Source organism: Megachile rotundata, chromosome 16 (assembly GCF_050947335.1).
Source record: "Megachile rotundata isolate GNS110a chromosome 16, iyMegRotu1, whole genome shotgun sequence".
Classification (NCBI taxonomy): domain Eukaryota; kingdom Metazoa; phylum Arthropoda; class Insecta; order Hymenoptera; family Megachilidae; genus Megachile; species Megachile rotundata.
The window spans coordinates 5,386,313-5,405,827 of record NC_134998.1 but is presented as its reverse complement, the minus strand read 5'-3'; the positions used below and the strand labels follow the sequence as shown (position 1 = coordinate 5,405,827).

General features: G+C 38.7%; 1 protein-coding gene and 1 long non-coding RNA gene across 3 annotated transcripts in view; both read left to right on the top strand.

Annotated features, from left to right (window-relative positions):
* LOC100882449 (CCR4-NOT transcription complex subunit 6-like twin) overlaps positions 1–19,515 on the top strand; it is a 620,172-nt gene that overhangs the window by 278,001 nt on the left and 322,656 nt on the right. The window lies entirely within an intron of this gene.
* LOC143266068 (uncharacterized) overlaps positions 1–19,515 on the top strand; it is a 265,310-nt gene that overhangs the window by 115,897 nt on the left and 129,898 nt on the right. The window contains exon 3 of the long non-coding RNA XR_013041084.1: positions 7,822–7,871. This is a non-coding gene — a long non-coding RNA (uncharacterized LOC143266068). The remainder of the gene's footprint in view (positions 1–7,821; positions 7,872–19,515) is intronic.

Sequence of the window (19,515 nt, the reverse complement as noted above, 5' to 3'; positions counted from 1 at the left end):
AATGAATAAATATATACTTAAGTAAAATATAATGAATGTAAAATAGAAAGAATGGTATGCGCGATATTCAAATTTGAAAGGCGTAATAGCGGTGGATGGAATTCCGCGAGCAGTTCAGTGCCGCACAACTTCGTGCAGGAGTTTAAAAGTTTATTTATTCGCCGTCGCGGCCTGTAATAATCCCGGTGACACATGGGAAATCTTGCGAAACCGTAAAAATATCGAAGAAAAATTTTACGAGCGTAATCTGCGTGAGTACGCTAGCGGCCATTTCGCGATTTCACATGTAGTAAACCGGTGAGCTAAGTCGAAGCTAGCAGTCGGTTTACGGACAACAAAAATCGTTAAATTATCGAAAACTAATGAATATGTTATGAATACGCGTGCTGCGGATAGTGGAGATTGCTAGGACTTCGCTTGTTTAGTTCATTATGAAGGGTGAGTAATTTTAGTTGCTTATCTTACAAGTCTTTTGGTTATTCTTGAGATACCTGAGATTGCTTTGAAGTTTATAGTTTGAACATTTGGGATTCCGCAGATGTGGGAATAAAATGTAGGAACTTGGAGATATAGCAATGTTTCAATCTTTAAATTTCTAAATTTTTAGATTACAAAATTTCCAAATTCCCAAATCCTCAAAATTCTAATTTCTCAAATCCCCAAATACCCAAAGGCTAAAATCACCAAACATAATTCACAAATTAAAAAGTTTTTAAATTCCTAAATTTTGCAATTGGCAAATTATCAAGTTTCTAACTTTTTATATTATTAAATTTTCATATTTGGAACTTGAGAAACGTATTTTAATAAAATATTGTAAACAACTTGATAATCAAGTTATCTTTGCTGGATCTACAACTACATTACGAACAACGGTATAAGTGAATGCTAATGCAGTAAATAACGGCCATAAAACAAGCGAAATACGTCGTATAACCGCTATAAAGTAATAATTATACAGATATTGATCATATGAATAAATGCAACAGGGAAAGCAGTCAATCAAGTCAATCTTGACATATAATGTGCAACCACATTACTTTTTTACTATAGCCCTTCGTTGAAGAAACGGTCAATTATTCTTGGACGTCGGTATAAAAGCTTTAAAAGTAATAACAATTATTTGCTTGCTTTCTTCTGTTCTTCTCAGAACTCTATAAACAACGACGAATGTTTCCTAACCTATACTTAATTCTAGGTTAAGACATACGACAAAACGTTACGTTGTATATCAAACAATTTTAAACATTCTATTTTGCAATTTACGTCAGACATTTTTAGTTATTTCATATCATAACATGAAATTTTCATAATTGCCATGTAATAACCTCACTCGCCTTCGCTTGTTGGGGCCTCCTCAGGATTAAGAGCCATTAACCATCTTTCGGTGCTTTTGACAATTTTTCTAGGGGTTTTGGCCTGTTTTGAGAAAGTTTGCTCCTCTGACAAAAAGTCGTATCTTACATGGTTTGGCCTCTGAGTGATAGGGCAGGTATTTCATAGTATTTAGCCTGCCCACTCCTCTAGATTGCATGTGAGTCATCTTCTGGCACTTTTGACAGTTTTCCTATGGGTTTTGGCCCATTTTAAGAAAGTTTAGTCCTTTGACAAAATGTCGTATCTGCCACGGTTTGGCCTGTGAGTGGTAGGGCAGAGATTTTGTAGTACTTTGACTCGTTGGGCCTGCCCACCCCTATAGATCCCATATTAATCATCTTCTGGCAATTTTGACAGTTTTTCTAGGGGTTTTGGCCCATTCTAAGAAAGTTTGTTCCTTTGACAAAAAGTTGTATCTGCCACGGTTTAGCCTGTGAGTGGTAGGGCAGAGATTTTGTAGTACTTTGACTCGTTGGGCCTGCCCACCCCTCTAGATCCCATGTTAGTCACCTTCTGGCACTTTTGACACTTTTTCTAGGGGTTTTGGCCCATTCTAAGAAAGTTTGCTCCTCTGACAAAAAGTCGTATCTTGCACGGTTTGGCCTGTGAGTGGCAGGGCAAGGGTTTTGTAGTGTTGTGACGCCCTCGTCCTCTGGAGACTCACCGCTCTCTAGCCGTCTATTAGCCACCTTAGGGACTTCTGACAATTTTTATAGGGGTTTTGACCCATTCTAAGAAAGTTTATTCCTCTGACAAAAATTCGTATGTGCCACGGTTTAGCCTGTACAATTATTGTCATGAGTGAGTGCACGAATTAGGTCCTATGATATTTTCATGCATTATAACCTATACATGAACATGATTCAATTATGAGTATTACCATTATGCGTACATACAAAACAGAAAATCAGAAACTGCTTCGAAGACTGGTATTGATATCCTCCACAACCATAATCTCAATAACGTCATATTACACACGTCGATTTCGAACGCGTCGCAGCATATCCCAAAGTTCCAAACCTTGTATCTCGCGAAGTTTAGCACGTAAGCCGTGTTATCATTTAACGCAGCATAGTATTTGCCAACATACCGAGTTGGAAGTTCCCGAATAGACGCAAAGTTTGAGACTACGTAAGAGATGGCTTTATAGAAAGCGAGCGGCGCTTTTTCCGTCCGCCATAAGGCGGAGGAAGGAGGGATCCTACCCGACTTTTGTGCACCGCCGCGATAAGATATTTTAATACTCGCGGGAATTTTCCACGTGTCACGTGGAATACATTTTCCGACGAGCGTGGATTATACGCGGTGCTTCGAGGAAGCTTTCAAAGATTTGATTGGCTTTCAAAAGTCCCAGCCGCGTATGATAATTCCACGGTAGGCGGGCTTTAAGAATGCTTTTGTGTCTGCGAAATTCCAGCGATAATGGAGAGCGGAGAGAAACATCGGAATCGTGTTTGGTATGAAATTACTCGACGGGGAAAAACAGAGGATCTTGAAAACTCTGAAATATTTGGAAGTCTATTTGACATGAAGTTAATTTGGCGGAGGTACATGGTTTTCATGGACTACTGCGATATTTGTTAGGATCATTGTCAGTATATTATGATGTATTTCATATGCATTAGTTAATATTAATTTTCTAAAAATTTGGTCATTTTGAAGCTGAGTTCAAGAATTTGAAAATTTGACAGCTTTCGACAAGAAAATTTGACAACTTCATAATTTCTGATTTATTAGATTAAACCTAAAAATTGACCATTCTCGTTCTTCAATTTAGAAAATCAATTATTTATGCACATATAAAAATAGAACATAAATTTTCAAAGTTGCAAAATGAGAAAAGAAGGATGTTAAAAATATAAAAAGTAGGTTTGAAAATTTTGTATGGAGTCATCAGAGCCGCACCCCTTTTGTACGTCCCTGTAATGGCCCTCGGTGGTAGCCCATCGCTAATCTAAAATACAGTTATCCTTTCTTGCTGATCTAAACGAACCGTGGTAGTTCCTGGTTTTCAATAGGCGATAAAAATTCCGGGATATCAGTGATTGAACGTCGGTCGAAAAACAGCATATTAAATTCGAAAAGGGTCACACGCAATCATGATTGATTCGTCAAGGTGACTCGGCCATTCAGGACGTTCTTGGGCTATAAATATCGCGCGTCGTATCGCACCTCGTAAATTTACCGTTTCCCTTTGCGTTAATATCTCCTACCGTGTACGGTATCAGAGATACTTTCTGCCATTATGTGCTTGCCACCGGCGGTGGGCTAACGATACCATCGAATCATTAGAAACAGGCGTAGAAACATTCCTCCTGTTTCAGCCTTTGCTAAATTATACTCTAGTGTTTCAGATTTATGCGCCGTTCAAGCTATTATGTTCGCTGTATTTACGTATCTTTTTGTATCATCTTTAATCCAGAGTATTTTCTACGTGTAACCTTCAATGTAGGGTCATTAATGCTATCTTTGATCTGAGATCATTTTCAAATTTATCTGAGATAATTTTTAGTATTATCTCTGTTGAATAATCAGAATTATGGAATAAAAAACAAAACTAATAATACATTTTTGAACACGAACAAATTATTTAATAAAGAACACAAACAACAAACTTTTTAACTTAAAGATTAACCATTTAAACAGGGATTACTTTTCCTCTAAATCAAACATATCACGAACGCTTACATTTTTATAACGACAAGACGGAAGTACAATATTCAATTATTCTGTTTCTAATATACAATTATTCTGTTACTAACATCGCACATCATTTCTAATACTGTAAGATGTCGCTATATGCTAAATTTATTAATAATTTAACAATCTCCTTTATGAATAAAATAATTTTTATAATTTTCTTATATATGCCATTTTTTCATTTTGAAGATGTGGAAGGTTGTTTTGGAAATTATCTTTACAAAAGATTATTTCGAAAATTATCTTGTGATGCTTTTATTATCAATCAATAGGATTCTCAAAATCCTAGTTACATAAATTTCTGAAAAAAAATCTGAAAATTTGGAGACTAGAAAATTGGAAAATCAGGAAAGTGGAAAATGGAAAAATCAAAAACTGCAAAATCTTGAACTCGAAGACTGGAAAATTAAAAATTCAAAAACTGCGAAAATTTAAAATCGAAGACGGAAATTAAAAAATGAAAAACTGCAAAATCTTGAAGTCGAAGCCTGGAAAATCGAACGATCAAAAATTGCAAAAATTTGAAATCGAAGCCTGGAAAATGCAAAAATCAAAAACTACAAAAATTTGAAATCGAAGGCTGGAAAATGAAAAAATCAAAACCTGCTAAATTGGAAATCGAAGCCTGGAAAATGAAAAAATCAAAAACTGCAAAATCTTGAAATTAAAGCCTGGAAAATGCAAAAATCAAAAACTACAAAATCTTGAACTCGAAGACTGGAAAATCGAACGATCAAAATTTGCAAAAATTTGAAATCAAAGCCTGGAAAATGCAAAAATCAAAAACTACAAAAATTTGAAATCGATGGCTGGAAAATCGAACGATCAAAAATTGCAAAAATTTGAAATCGAAGCCTGTAAAATGCAAAAATCAAAAACTACAAAAATTTGAAGTCGAAGGCTGGAAAATGAAAAAATCAAAACCTGCTAAATTGGAAATCGAAGCCTGTAAAATGAAAAAATCAAAAACTGCAAAAATTTGAAATCGAAGCCTGTAAAATGAAAAAATCAAAAACTGCAAAAATTTGACATGTAAGCCTGGAAAATTAAAAAATCGCAAACTGCAAAAATTTGAAATCAAAGACTGAAAAATAAAAAAATCGAAGCCCCGCAACAAATCGTCGAAAAGAGTCAACTTGCGAAAAAAAGTCTGGTGATCAAAGAATAAAATACAGAATGTAAATTAGAAGAGAAACAAGATTAGAACATCTCGACGATAAAACGATCGAAGGAGCATTTTAACGCGGCGAAAAACGAAGTGCATCATCGTCACTGCAAGAAAAGCTGGGGTTAACAACGCACAGTGTTACCAACATCCGGTCATAGTGTTTTGCTTGGAAGACAGCTACCGTATCATAACGTTGAACATCGACTTCAGAATCGAGCAGAACCGCGAAATTGTGCAATCCGATGCAGAAATTTCAGTGCTCGAATAAAAAGGGAAGTTATAATGAGCCTCTATGAGCGATGAACGCTTCAAGTTAAACTACGCTTCTTGCTGCTTTCGTAAACTATCCGATATCGGCTACGTTCTATTCTTCGTGCGATTAATGACTTTGTGGATATTTGCAGAGAAAATGGCGAGCGTGTAAGTGGAGATAATCGCCACTCTCGATTGATGTGTTCAAGGGTGTAGATACTTGGAGGATTATGTAATACTGAGGGTATGTGGAGAATTTATAGGTTAGGGTGTTTGAACATTTTTATATTTATCTTGGGAATTAGTACGTGGTACCTATTAGCATAATAATTTGTTATTTTGGTAATTATTTGGCTTAATTTGGGAATTAGTAATTTTCTAAATCTCCAAGGAATTAAATTTTATTTGTGAATTATTGGATTTCTGAAGAATTAAATTTTATTTAGGAATTATTAAATTTCTGAAAAATTGAATTTACTTTCAAAATTAGTAAATTGCTGATTTTATCTATTATTGGATTTAATTGAGAAATTAGCAAATTTACAAATTTGTAGATAAAAAAATTGAAAAGCTCAAAATATTAAATATGAATAATATTAACTATAAATCCAGGACAGTAAATTTCCCGAAAGGATATCATAGATTTTAATTCGAGTAAAGTTGCGTTCGCCCCGTACCTTCTAATCCGCAATGAATACATCCTTTAAACGGGCAGAATAAAAGAGGAGGCGGTAGATTTCATCGTGGCGATGCGAAGTTCAATTTCGCGCTCAACTCTCGACGCTGGCGTAATACGATTTGCATGCCATGGAGATTTCGCTTTTAAGTCGTTCGCCTTTAACACGTATATTGCTCGCGGTTACTCCTGCTATCTTTGCCACCATTTTTTAGACCCTGCTCTTTATGCGATCGCGATATAAACGCAGCTGCGATATTCTTCCGAGAAAATATTTCGTTAATACCAACTTCTTAGACATCTACATTGTTTCCGTTTCGCGGCAGAATATTTTACAATTTTATTTGTTTTTTCAATTTTGCTAGATTTTCAATTCCTGTTTTATTAGATTTTTGTTATTAAAATTTCTAGCTTTTTGTAATTTTAAATTTGCAAGACATTAATGCTTGTTAAGACATTAATTGGTTGAGTATTGAATTTGCAGATTTGGATCACGTTTGCGAATTTGAAATCGAGGTGTTTGCGGATATTTGACAATTTTAGAATTTCATATTTTTCTAATTTTTTAGTAGGTGTCAATTCACTCTCGAGAGAGAGAATTCTCTGGGAACTATGAGTTAGGCTGCCTGTAGGTTAGGTTAGATCTCATGGTTCCTAGAGTCTTCATGGTTCCTAAGACTCCCAGATTCCACATCCATAGTTTCAGTCGCCAGTGCCTCTAACTCGCTAGGACCTCCACAGTCCACAGTCCCTGAATCCCTAGGTCACAACCCCACATTCTCTACAGTTCCTGAATTCCCTAGATTCTCACAGTCCTCGGAATCGCCATATTTCCTAGCTTCCAGAATCCCTACGTTCCCTTGGATCATCACAGTCTCTACTGTAGACAAGCCAGGAATTGGCGCGAAGGTCGAGCCAGAGTAAAAGAAGCCACTCGCTCCACCTAACCCACCGTGAACACTTCCAGTTACATTTCAGCAAATAAGAATAATGACAATAACTGCTGAACGCAATTCGCACTATCTCACTCTCGAGACGTTTGCCGACCGTCTTTGGCCTAATTGGTGTGCGAGAGCCAATATACCGAAAAAGGCGTCCATTTTTCTATTCTGACCAATCGGAGCTCTGAACGCGTCAGCCTCACGCGTCAATTCGTGGGTTGGCATCGGTAGATGGTGGAGCTGTAGGGATGAGATGTAGCTATTTGGGAGACTAGGACCACTGTGATACATGGATGATTACAAAGTTTGTATACAAAGTTTCATACAAGTTTGAAATAATCAAATTAAAAATCTAAGACAGTATAAGACATTAAAATGATCTTATTTAAGCAAAACTGACCTATTCATCTGAACAATCTTTGGCCTAATTGGTGTGCGAGAGCCAATATACCGAAAAAGGCGTCCATTTTTCTATTCTGACCAATAGTAGCTCTAAACATCTTAGTCAGCGTTACACACCAACAAATGGATTGATATCGGTATACTAAGATATACAGTTTTACGTTTCATACAGTTTTTTAAATTATCTGTATTATTTTATCTTTCTCTAAAAGTAATTCCTTTATCAAAGTACCTGATAAACCTTACACCTTGTCCATGCATTGTATCATAAATGTTTAACACTGTATTTTCCTCTTCTGTTTCAGGTAAGCTGACATTCATATAACTTTGAACCACCATGATCCTCAAACGTTAGGTGAGTTATTTAGCACAAGTAATTTTATTAATGGAACAACCTAACCGCTGTAACAGATGTGGTCCAATATGTTCAATGTTCCGTCGCCATTATTTTCTAATTATCATTGTCCTTTTACATGGTAGTCGTTTAATGACGGATTAAACAAATTGCGGGGTGTAGAGCACATAATTAATTCTCATGGATGTCGTCAGTAAGTGTCTATTGATTACGCCGTTATTTTGTCGTAGTTACATTAAAGGTCTCTTCGCACGCCAACTCGTGGGTTGACATCAGTATGTCAGCGATTTAAGTTTTGGTTTATATTTATTTTTGTTATACTAGAAGTTTTGGTTGAGAACCACTTAATTAAGAACAAATACACATATTAAATATGACGATGTTTGAGAATCACTGCTGCCAAAGAAACCAATATGGATTCCATCATGTCCACATTTCCTCCATTTTTCAATACAGTGAATATCTACATAATCAATACAAGTACCAAATAAATGATAACCACTGCTAACTGAAAACTACCACTACAACGAAAATAATATCCACAAATTTTATTATTAAAATATATTAAAATCCATAAAATGTAACAAAATGAATACTACAGTTTGAGAACCCCAACAGAAAACAATATGGACTCAACTTACCCACGTAACCTCCATTTTTTAAATTATTGGATTTAACGCAATTTTTCTCTATTTTCCTTAATCCTCTGGATTAATGCACAGATGAAGGTCATTAGCCCCGTAATTGGCCACTCGTTTTCCTGCGCATATCTCGGCGTTTTCCGTTGCGTGGGCAAACGTAATATCCGAGCGGACATTGAAAGAGGATAGGACCGTTTATCCGAGACCATCCAACCGGATTAATCGCCGTCAGTGTTGTTTTATAAAGCACATATACAATAATGGAAGGTGACGTTTTGCGATAAATTCCAGTAATTTCCAGATTATTTCCCGGCCGCGTCAGATTGTCCCCGTTCGTGCGCGACACGGGACAAAAGTTTATGCGGGCTGAAGTCCCGTTGGAATCCGTGTCCCTCTGTATATTGGTACAAACTCGAAAAAGATGAGACAAAAAAGGAATAAACATAACGATTGCGCTTACAAATTCCCACGGGATGTTTTACTGTCATTGTACGGTTTGATTATACCTGGTTGCAATTTCTTTCGGGAGGCAAACGTTTATTAGGATAAATTTCAGCTCATAGTTTGCTCGTTTTCTATATTCCAAAATTCTCTCATCCCATCTTCCACGTATCTCAAAAACCCAATATACGAATCGTCCAAGGAAATGCGGAGAGTTTAACCTAACCTAGACACCGCTCCTGGACTTCGTCTTAAACAAGGGATGCCTACGTTGTTCCCAAGTGTACAGGATCAGTTACCGACGCGAGAAGAGAGCGAGAGAGAGAGACAGAGAGTGCGACAGAGAGAGTTAGCTCGATTGATCGTGAAGTTTTACAGAGTCTACCTTTCCGTTTGATCTGCTGCGTTCACCGCTAAACGACGAAGGGTTCAGCAGGTTGCAGTTTCCAGCCAGCCAAGCGGATCCGAGACGAGTCTGGCCGCAAGTTCCCATGCCATTACTTCTCTCTACCTTACTTTTGCATCCGATGAGGCAGAAAGGAGGACACGTATTCGCGAGGGTCCTTTTGCGGGGAAACTTTATCGCCTGGCGTGTACATTGCTGGACAAAATGATAAGATATCGCGAGCGTTCGGAGAAAGGGATGTTAATTACGTAATACGTGCGCGGTAACGGGTGCGGTGGATCTCCCTACGGGAAAATTGGGAAATCGAAGCTTAAAGGGAGGTATGTGTAGTTTAATGGTATGGTTGGCGAAGTATTTTGTGGGATGCGAGGAATTTGGTGATGGGGAAATTGGGACTTGGGAGGTGGGGATTTATGGAGTTAGGAATTTGGGATTTTGGGGATTTGTGGGTGGAGGGATTTAGGGAGTTGGGGATTTGGAAGTTTAGGGATGTGTGGATGTAGGAATTTTGGGGTTCAGTGAGGTTGGCATCTTGCGGTTTTAGGATTTAGAGATTTTTGAATTTAAGGATTTAGGGATTTAGGTTTGTAAATATTTGAGGATTTAGGGATCTAGGGATTTGGGGATCTAGGGATTTGGGGATCTAGGGATTTGGGGATCTAGGGATTTGGGGATCTAGGAATTTGGGGATCTAGGGATTTGGGGATTTGGGAATCTAGGGATTTAGGGATTTGGGAATTTAGGGATTTGGGGATTTAAGGATTTGGGGATTTGAAGATTTGGGAATCTGGGGATTTGGGGATTTAGGGATTCAGGGATTTGGGCATTTGGGAATCTAGGGATTTCGGGATTTGGGAATCTAGGGATTTGGGGATCTAGGGATATTGGAACATAGAAATTTGGTAGTTTAGAGATTTGGGGATGTAGGAAATTGCGAATCTAGGGATTTGGAGACGTAGGAAATTGGGAACTTTGGAATTTGGGATACTTGGAACTTGGGGACCTAAGAATTAGGAGATCTAGGGATTTAGAGATTTAGGGATTTTGGACGTAGGTATTTGGGTATTTTGAGATTTAGAGGTTTGGAGACTTGGAGATTTAGGAATATGGAGATTTGGGAATTTGTGAATTTAGAGATTTGTAAACTTGGAAATTTAAAGATTTGGAGATTTGGAAATTTGGAAATTTGGAGATTTGGAGATTTAGGCATTTGGAGTTTTAAGGATCTGGAACAAAATAATTTAGAGATTCGAATATTTATTAATTTACAAATTTCTAGGTTGAAATATTATGTGGCATAGGGATATGAAGACTTAAGGATTCATTGTCTTAGTGGTACATGGGTTAGGTTAGGTTAGAGATTTACGCATTTTAAGACTTATGGACTTACGGACTTATGAACTTATGAACTTATGAACTTATGAACTTATGAACATATAAACTTATATTTAGGTTTTAGGGATTTAGGTATTTGAAAAACTTGAAAGTTTCTGGACATCGAGATTTAAAAACTCAAAAATATAAAAACTTACACTTTCAAAATTCTCGATAACTTTCGAGATTTATGTGACCTTTTATTTTTATTTTACAATTACAGAAATGTTCAAATGAAGTTTTTGTAGAATATTCACAGCTTTTGTAAATTTCCAAATCTATCAGTTCAAAACTAATAAAAATCTGAAAGTCCAAAACTTCACCAACACAAATAATTATAAAATCCAAACATTCCAAAAATTTAAAGTGGAAGAATCCAAGAACGTGACCCCGTCGAAAATTTCTGAAATTCCAATTTCATGTCCAGTACCCATTCCCATAATCCCAAGCGAGGGTCTCATAATCTTGCCGGCCAATGTACCCACCCCGTACCTCCAGCTCGCAGAGCCAAGCTCGGTAGCCAGCGGAAACTCGTTCGTAGTCGTTTTCTGTCGTGTGTTTCAATACCTCCGTCCTCTTATTTTAACAATACCTCGTAATACAGATTTTTCCCAGTGTTTCTCTCCATTTTTCGCGGACGGTTTTTTAACCGCGATCACATGCTTCCGCTCTAAAGATCCTTTGAGTGCGCGCAGCGTCGTGGGGTTTGGGGGCGGAGTCGGTGCGGGGGTGGGGCAGAGGGGGAGGGCACGCCGGTGTCCATTGTTGCTCGATAACGAACGTCCAGCTTGGTTGCCGAGATTGTAACAATATGTTGGCTATGAGATCGTGGAGAATGGATTTCTGGGTACTTCTATTTATTATCAGTCGACCGTGAAACTGAAAACTTCAAAGGTACGGGCTCCAACGGGGCAGAGCCCCGGTCTTGTTTCGGCCCGTTCGATATCGTAGCTTTTCTGCCGTCCGTGTATTTGCAGTCGTTCTGCTATAGCAAATACTTGACAGAGAATGAACAGGCCGGCATACCTGTTCTCAGCGGGTACTCGTCGATTTATTTGTACCGGAGCTATCGGAGAAATTAGACGAGACCTTTGTTACACTTTTGTACGCTTTGTATCGGTTTATCGTTGCTCCGGGTTGTCCTAATTGGACTGTCACCTCGGTTCGATCACTGTAGAACGTCTGTAGTCGGGAACGAAGACTAACGTTTGGGCGCGGATGATTAAGTGGGGAAGTGGACGCTTAATTGGGGAACGTATTCCGATGTCCCGTTTGCAAACATTAAGTGGTTGCATTCAAACCGGTAAATCAATTTCAATATACGGTTACAGGATAGTTTAAGGCACTAATGCATGGCTGGTAGCATACAACATTCCGACTATAATTCCTAATATACTGGTCAAACGCAATTAGCAGGTTAAGTTAGGATCTTGTCGGGAGCTGTTGAGATTTTCGCTGTCGGCATTTTAGGTTGTCGGGATTTTGGGCTGTCGGGACTTTAACTACCGGGATTAGGCTGGGGATTATGGCTGTGGGGATTTGTGAGGTGGACCTGGATAGGAGATAGTGGATTCGAATTAACATATGCTTTTAGCTATGTGATGGTTAGTTGTGCTTCAAACTGCTGTATTATTGTCATCATATGAGGAGGAGATTGTTGTGATTTAATCCACCATGTTAGTTTGACTATTAGTCGCTAGTTTCACTAACGATTGTTAGTTCTTCAAACTAGCATACCTATATGGGCTAGGCCTGTGATTAAAACTGTTAGGTCAGCTTCACTATATAATTGCTAGGTAGTTGTTCAAACTGCTATGTCAACATCAGTATGTGGCTAGAAGATGATTGTGATTCAAATTGCTATGTCAGTTTCATTATAAGTTTGTTAGGTAGATGTTGAAGCTGCTATGTCAGCACCAGTATCTGACTCAAAGGTGGTTGTGATTTAAACTGCTAAGTCAGCTTCGCTATCTAATTGTTATATAGTTGTTCTAACTGCTATGCCAACACCAGAATGTGGCCAGGAGGTGGTTGTGATTCAAACTGTCATGTCAGTTTCATTATAAAATTGTCAGGTAATTATTCAAGCTCTTATGTCCACATGAGTATGTGGCTAGGAGGTGGTTGTGATTCTAACTGCCATGTCAGTTTCGTTATAAGTTTGTTAGGTAGATGTTCAAGCTGCTATGTCAGCATCAGTATGTGGCTAGAAGATGATTGTGATTCAAATTGCTATGTCAGTTTCATTATAAGTTTGTTAGGTAGATGTTCAAAATGCTATGTCAGCATCAGTATGTGGCTCAGAGGTGGTTGTGATTCAAACTGCTAAGTCAGCTTCGCTATATAATTGTTATATAGTTGTTCTAACTGCTATGCCAACATCAGTATGTGGCTAGAAGATGATTGTGATTCAAATTGCTATGTCAGTTTCATTATAAGTTTGTTAGGTAGATGTTCAAACTGCTATGTCAACATCAGTATGTGGCTAGAAGATGATTGTGATTCAAATTGCTATGTCAGTTTCATTATAAGTTTGTTAGGTAGATGTTGAAGCTGCTATGTCAGCACCAGTATCTGACTCAAAGGTGGTTGTGATTCAAACTGCTAAGTCAGCTTCGCTATCTAATTGTTATATAGTTGTTCTAACTGCTATGCCAACACCAGAATGTGGCCAGGAGGTGGTTGTGATTCAAACTGTCATGTCAGTTTCATTATAAAATTGTCAGGTAATTATTCAAGCTCTTATGTCCACATGAGTATGTGGCTAGGAGGTGGTTGTGATTCTAACTGCCATGTCAGTTTCGTTATAAGTTTGTTAGGTAGATGTTCAAGCTGCTATGTCAGCACCAGTATGTGGCTAGGAGATGATCGTGATCTAAACTGCCATGTTAGTTTCGTTATAAGATTGTTAGACAGTTGCTCAAACTACTAAGTCAACATCAGTACGTGACTGGAAGTTGATTGTGATTCAAACAGTTATATCAGTTTGACTATAGGATTGTTAGTTATTGAAACTACAATACGAATATCGTTATATGGTAATGGTAGAAGCGGGACAGGCTGAAAACGCATTGCCGGTGTTGAAAGGGATCAGTTGGAAGGAAGCCGGGCACAAGAGAGCCGAATACGAAAACGTCAATGGCCACTTGTCGAATAGCACCTGCATCGAATGGCAGCGGAGCGTATCTCGCACGAAACGCCGCCGGGCTCGGAGTTATAGCAAACGCTGACGGTCAATCGCCCGAGGATTTATGTACCAGGAAGATGGCGGTGCGGATCTACCCATTTATGTCCATCCGGCCGAGCGCGGTGGGAAGTTCGATTAAATTCACGGCTCGAAAGTTAACGCGCATCGCGCCGGGTTAAACGCGAGACTTGTCGAAACCCGAAGACGAGTTTATGAACTCTGAACCCGTGCCTCGTAATAATCGTCCTTTCCTCCGCGGAGTAACGGTGCAAACAGCCGCAGGGGAGAGTATCATGCTTCACAATTCGTTCGTTTAACTGTTGTATTAACCTGTTAACTAGAGAGGACGGGGTTAAACCCGAAGGGGACCCGATGATGCGTTTACTGTAATTACTCCGGACCGGTCATATGTACCTACCACTTCTTTCATAAAACAGAATTCTCGCTGATTAATTACTCATTAAACTCCAACGCCATTTAGTCTCCCTTCGGATCAGACGTATTTGAACTTCACTGCTTTTGAATTTACAACGTTGCCATTTTGTTTGAAGAAATATTTTTCGGATGACCTTGAACACAAACCGTATGTGCAGTTCTTAATCATAAGTCACACTTCTGCGCAGTAATTTTTTTACTCTTCATCACACCTTCCTCTAAAATATTACCAAGTTTCAGATACATAGAACATAAACTAATAACAAAATATTAATTTTAATTAATTGTTCATGTATAACGACACGAACGAGTTCATTTGTATTATTTATTTGAGAACTATATAGCATAGTTGACCTCGAAAGGCAACAGAATGACCTCTACACACTTTTTGTTTGTTATCCTAACAATCTAATTCGAACAAGTGCTGCAAAGGAACCAGGACATCTTCCTCGGTCCGCACGCCTTGACGAGCCTCTTTTTTTCCGGCACACATACCGCCGTTTTCCTAACACAGATGCATTCTACTCAGCGCGTCTCTATTATGTTCGTACGTAACAGGGTAACGTTTGTTTCTCCCATTAATTGCTGAGGAGCGTTTGGCATAACGGGAGCACACTTTCGTGTCCCAGAAAACATCAAATGCATTGCGGCCTGATTGTACAGTGCCGTTTGTAACCAAGTAGCAATTTCGATTCTATGATTGTTTGGACTCGTAGATGTCCTTCCGTGAATTGCTAGGTAACCGAACGGTTGCGGGATATAGGCACTAATGTGGACATACGTGCATGGACATATATGGACATGTTTGTAGGTTCGTATGTGGACATATATTTGAAGTCATATGTGAACACGTATTTAGATTCATGTGTGATCATGTATTTAGATTCATATGTGGGCATATATTTAGATTCATATGTGGACTCATATTTAGATTCATATGTGGGCACATATTTAGATTCATATGGGAACATATATTTAGATTCATATGTGAACACGTATTTAAATTCATATGTGGATGCATATTTAGATTCATATGTGGACACATATGTGGGTATGTATGTAGACATAGTTTTAGATTCATATGTGAGCACATATTTAGATTCATATGGGAACACATATTTAGATTCATATGTGAACACGTATTTAAATTCATATGTGGATGCATATTTAGATTCATATGTGAACACATATGTGGGTATGTATGTGGACATCTTTTTAGATTCATATGTGGACACATATGTGGGTATGTATGTGGACATCTTTTTAGATTCATATGTGGACACATATGTGGGTATGTATGTGGACATATTTTTAGATTCATATGTGGACACATACTTATTTAGATTCATATGTGAACGCATATGCAGGTATGTATATGGGCATATATTTAGATTCATGTATGGACATATATGTAAGTAAATACATATGAGAACATGTATGTAGACATAAGGGGAGGTTGTAGACATATATTTAAATTCATGTGTGAACATGTAGGTGCACATACGAACACTTATTTGTGGATTTGGCAATTATTTGAGAAATTATTTGAAAACCAAATAATTTATTTCCAAATTTGTAAATGTAATGATTCCGAGATTACAGAGTTTAAAAATGAAAGAACTTGAAAGAAAGCCAGGTGTCCCAAACTTCCTAACTCTCTGGCAGCCTCCACTTCTTACCTCTCCATATGACACTCACGAAAAATGCGTTAGCCCTCAGATAGCAGGTTCCACGTGTATATCACAAGTGATCCTCTGTAAACACCTAATACATTAGCATCGGTATCCGCGGACAGGTCTTGTGCGTCCTCTGCGTCTATTCTCTCCCCTTCCGGCCGGATCGCCTTCTCGTCTTCCTCTCATTATTCTGTCGGGGACCTTGTGCGCTACCCACACGCGACACGCAGCCAGTTATCTGAGAAGAACGGAGATAAGGAGGACGAGAGAGAGAAACAGTACGAGAGGGAGAGAGACATCGCGAGAGAGGTATACGCGGATAAAGAGGGAGGGAAAGGGAGCGAGATGCACCGTTGCTAACGTTAATGCCGGTATAACAGTATTTATTGCCGTCTCCCTATCGCTTCCACCATAAATACATAGGTACAATGCGTCGTTAAGCGATCGCCCGGCCCCCGGAAATAGACCGTGACCGAATGGTGAACGCGAGACAATTCCCGGAAGAGCGCTCAGACGACCACCGGAAGGTTAACCACCGGTGTTTGGGAGCACCCACTGTGCCTGTCTGCGCCCTTCCCGCCTCTCACCACCCCTCTCCGCCCACTACATCCCTCCTTGTAACGCCAGTTCGTTTTTCCGTTGCAAATTTAACGGATTCTCGGCGGAGAGGTTCTTTGACTTCGGTGCATAAATGGTGGGTTTGCCTAGAAATAGTGACATAGGGGACTTATTTAATTAGCTGTGGAGTTTTTACATAGGCAATTTGGGAATTTCGGAGTTTGAGAGTTTAGAGTAGGTCAAGGGAATTGTTTGAATTCTGTATTTGAGGATTTGGAAAGAGGTGGAATGTAGCTTTGTAAATCTGGTAATTTGGGATTTGGGACTTTGGGGTTTGAGATGGTGGAAAATTACAGGTTTGTAAATTTGGTGATTTGGGATTTGGGGTAGTAACTCTAAGTAACCCGAGACACGTGAAGTTATTCAAAATAAAAGTAACGCGAACATCCCAAAATTTCAGTATTTTATTTTCCATATTTGTTCAAAGAGCGTGGAACGATCGTAGCGGAAGATCGGGTATTTCGCCGGGCAAATTTTCCGGTAAACCGGAAGAAAGGTGGCCAGTGCCAAAAGCGACCCATCCTTTGTTGTCCTGTTCATGCACGCTTTGACTTTCATCCGTTTCATCGAGAGCATTTGATCTCGGTATCTAGCGCAATAAAGTGTAACGACTGCGGCGCAGTCTCGAGATTAAAGCGTGTCTGCTTGTCAAACGATCTAACCGTGGTTTGTCATGCAAATTCGGTCCTTTTTATCGTGAAATCGGTTCCAGAGAACGAGTCATCGACCGTGGAATATACCTCTCTGGCTAGCACCGTTCCCCTCATGAAAGCTCCAGGGAACAGAACAGTTTCTTTTCAGACGAAAATTCCATGCGCCGATGTTCGCGATTCGCCAACTTTCGCAATTTACGAAACATTCTCTGTTCTTGGGAAACAGCGATCGCGGTGCACTCGGTTTCCTTTACGATTCCTTTCTACTTTCTTCCTCGTATTACCCGTTTAATGGCCGGGATTATATCCAACGCTCGAGCGAATACTTCATGCAAAAATGTAAAGACTTTCAACGGTCCCGTTTTAATGGCACACAGATCCTTTTCCTAGCTTTCTTATAACGACGCCGAGTTTCTTGCCAATTTTTACCGACTTACGCAAAGTAATGCCGCCGACTAGATTACGTCTGTTTAAATTGCTGTTATTAATTGATTCGACGCGACCAACCCAGGTGCAAACTTTTCTATTTTTCTTACTAGAGTATCATACATCTTACAGTACATCTTACTGTCATACATACCGATGCCAACCCACAAGTTGGCGCAAGGCTGACGTGTTTAGAGCTTCTATTAGAATAGAAAAATTGACGCCTTTGTATATTGGCTCGGTCACACCAATTAGGCCAAAGACAGTCGGCAAACGTCTCGAGAGTGAGATAGTGCGAATCGCGTTCAGCAGTTATTGTCATTATTCTTATTTGCCGAAATGTAACTGGAAGTGTTCACGGTGGGTTAGGTGGAGCGAGTGGCTTCTTTTACTCTGGCCCGACCTACGCGCTAATTCCTGGCCTGTCTACAGTAGAGACTGTGATGATCCAAGGGAACGTAGGGATTCTGGAAGCTAGGAAATATGGCGATTCTGAGGACTGTGAGAATCTAGGGAATTCAGGAACTGTAGAGAATGTGGGGATGTGACCTAGGAACCCAGGGACTGTGGACTGTGGAGATCCTAGCGAACTTAGAGGCACTGGAGACTGAAACTATGGATATGGAATCTGGGAGTCTTAGGAACCTTGAACACTCTAGGGATCGTGGTCTAGGTATACTAATCTATAGTTTCCAGAGAATTGAAGATTGGGGGAATGAGATAGCGAATTGCGTTCAGCAGTTGTCATTATTATTTACCAAAATGTAATGTTGGAAGTCATGGTGGAAATAGAGAAATTTTCTTTCTGAAAAATTCACAAATATCTCCTTTGGAAATTTATTAGAATTTTATAATTGTTATATTTGGAATCTTTTTTTATTAAACAGTAAACTGTACTAAGCTTGTATGATAATGTAGAGAATATACAGTACTAAAAAATACAAAGAAACTTGAATTTGTTTAAAAATTAATGTACACCACGTTTATTCTTAATACTAGAACTACCGCACCAGTTACAATGACTGGTTTTGCAATTTCATTTTAGCGACTATTTCTGCCTTAAAACTTAAACTTAAAAGTATTCAACTTACACTTAATTCAACAACCTGTTTACTGAGCTCGAAATCTTTTATTAGATATTTAGGTAGATTTGTCGACGTTTTGTTATGAAATTTGATCGCGTAACGTCTTATGTCTTCACAGCGTAAACATAAACACAGCTGCAGTGTAACGTAATATGGTCATCGACGTTCTTTCTCGCCGCCATTTCGTATGCCAGCCGTATCTAATTCTTTTTTATATAACAAGCTCTAAAAAGGATAAAACGATTGAAAGTCCTTGAACTGCTTCTCAAAGTAAACAGTATACCAATTTACCACTCTGATATAAAAAATGATGAATTGTATTCGTACGAAGAAAATGATTCAAAAGAAAATGAAATCAAACTGACTATTAATAATCAAATTACAGACAAAGTGCCCAAGTCTTCAGAAAGTGAAAATATTTAAAATTAATTAGAAAAAAACGCGCTTCCCATAAAATCGATAGTATCGCTCCACAAAATGATTGAAAAATTTGGTTTCTTAATTTTTACTGCACGCTTGAACCTCGAAGCGATTTACTGAAAGGATTATGCACTTCTGCCAAACGATCGTCTCAATTCTTGGCACCGCTCACAAAAGCCATGCTTGGAAAACAAGAAAGACTTCGGATCCGAGGAAATAGAACGTAGGAGAAGTGCCAAGAAAAGCTATTCACGAGATTGGAAGTTTTTAAGGAAAAGTTAA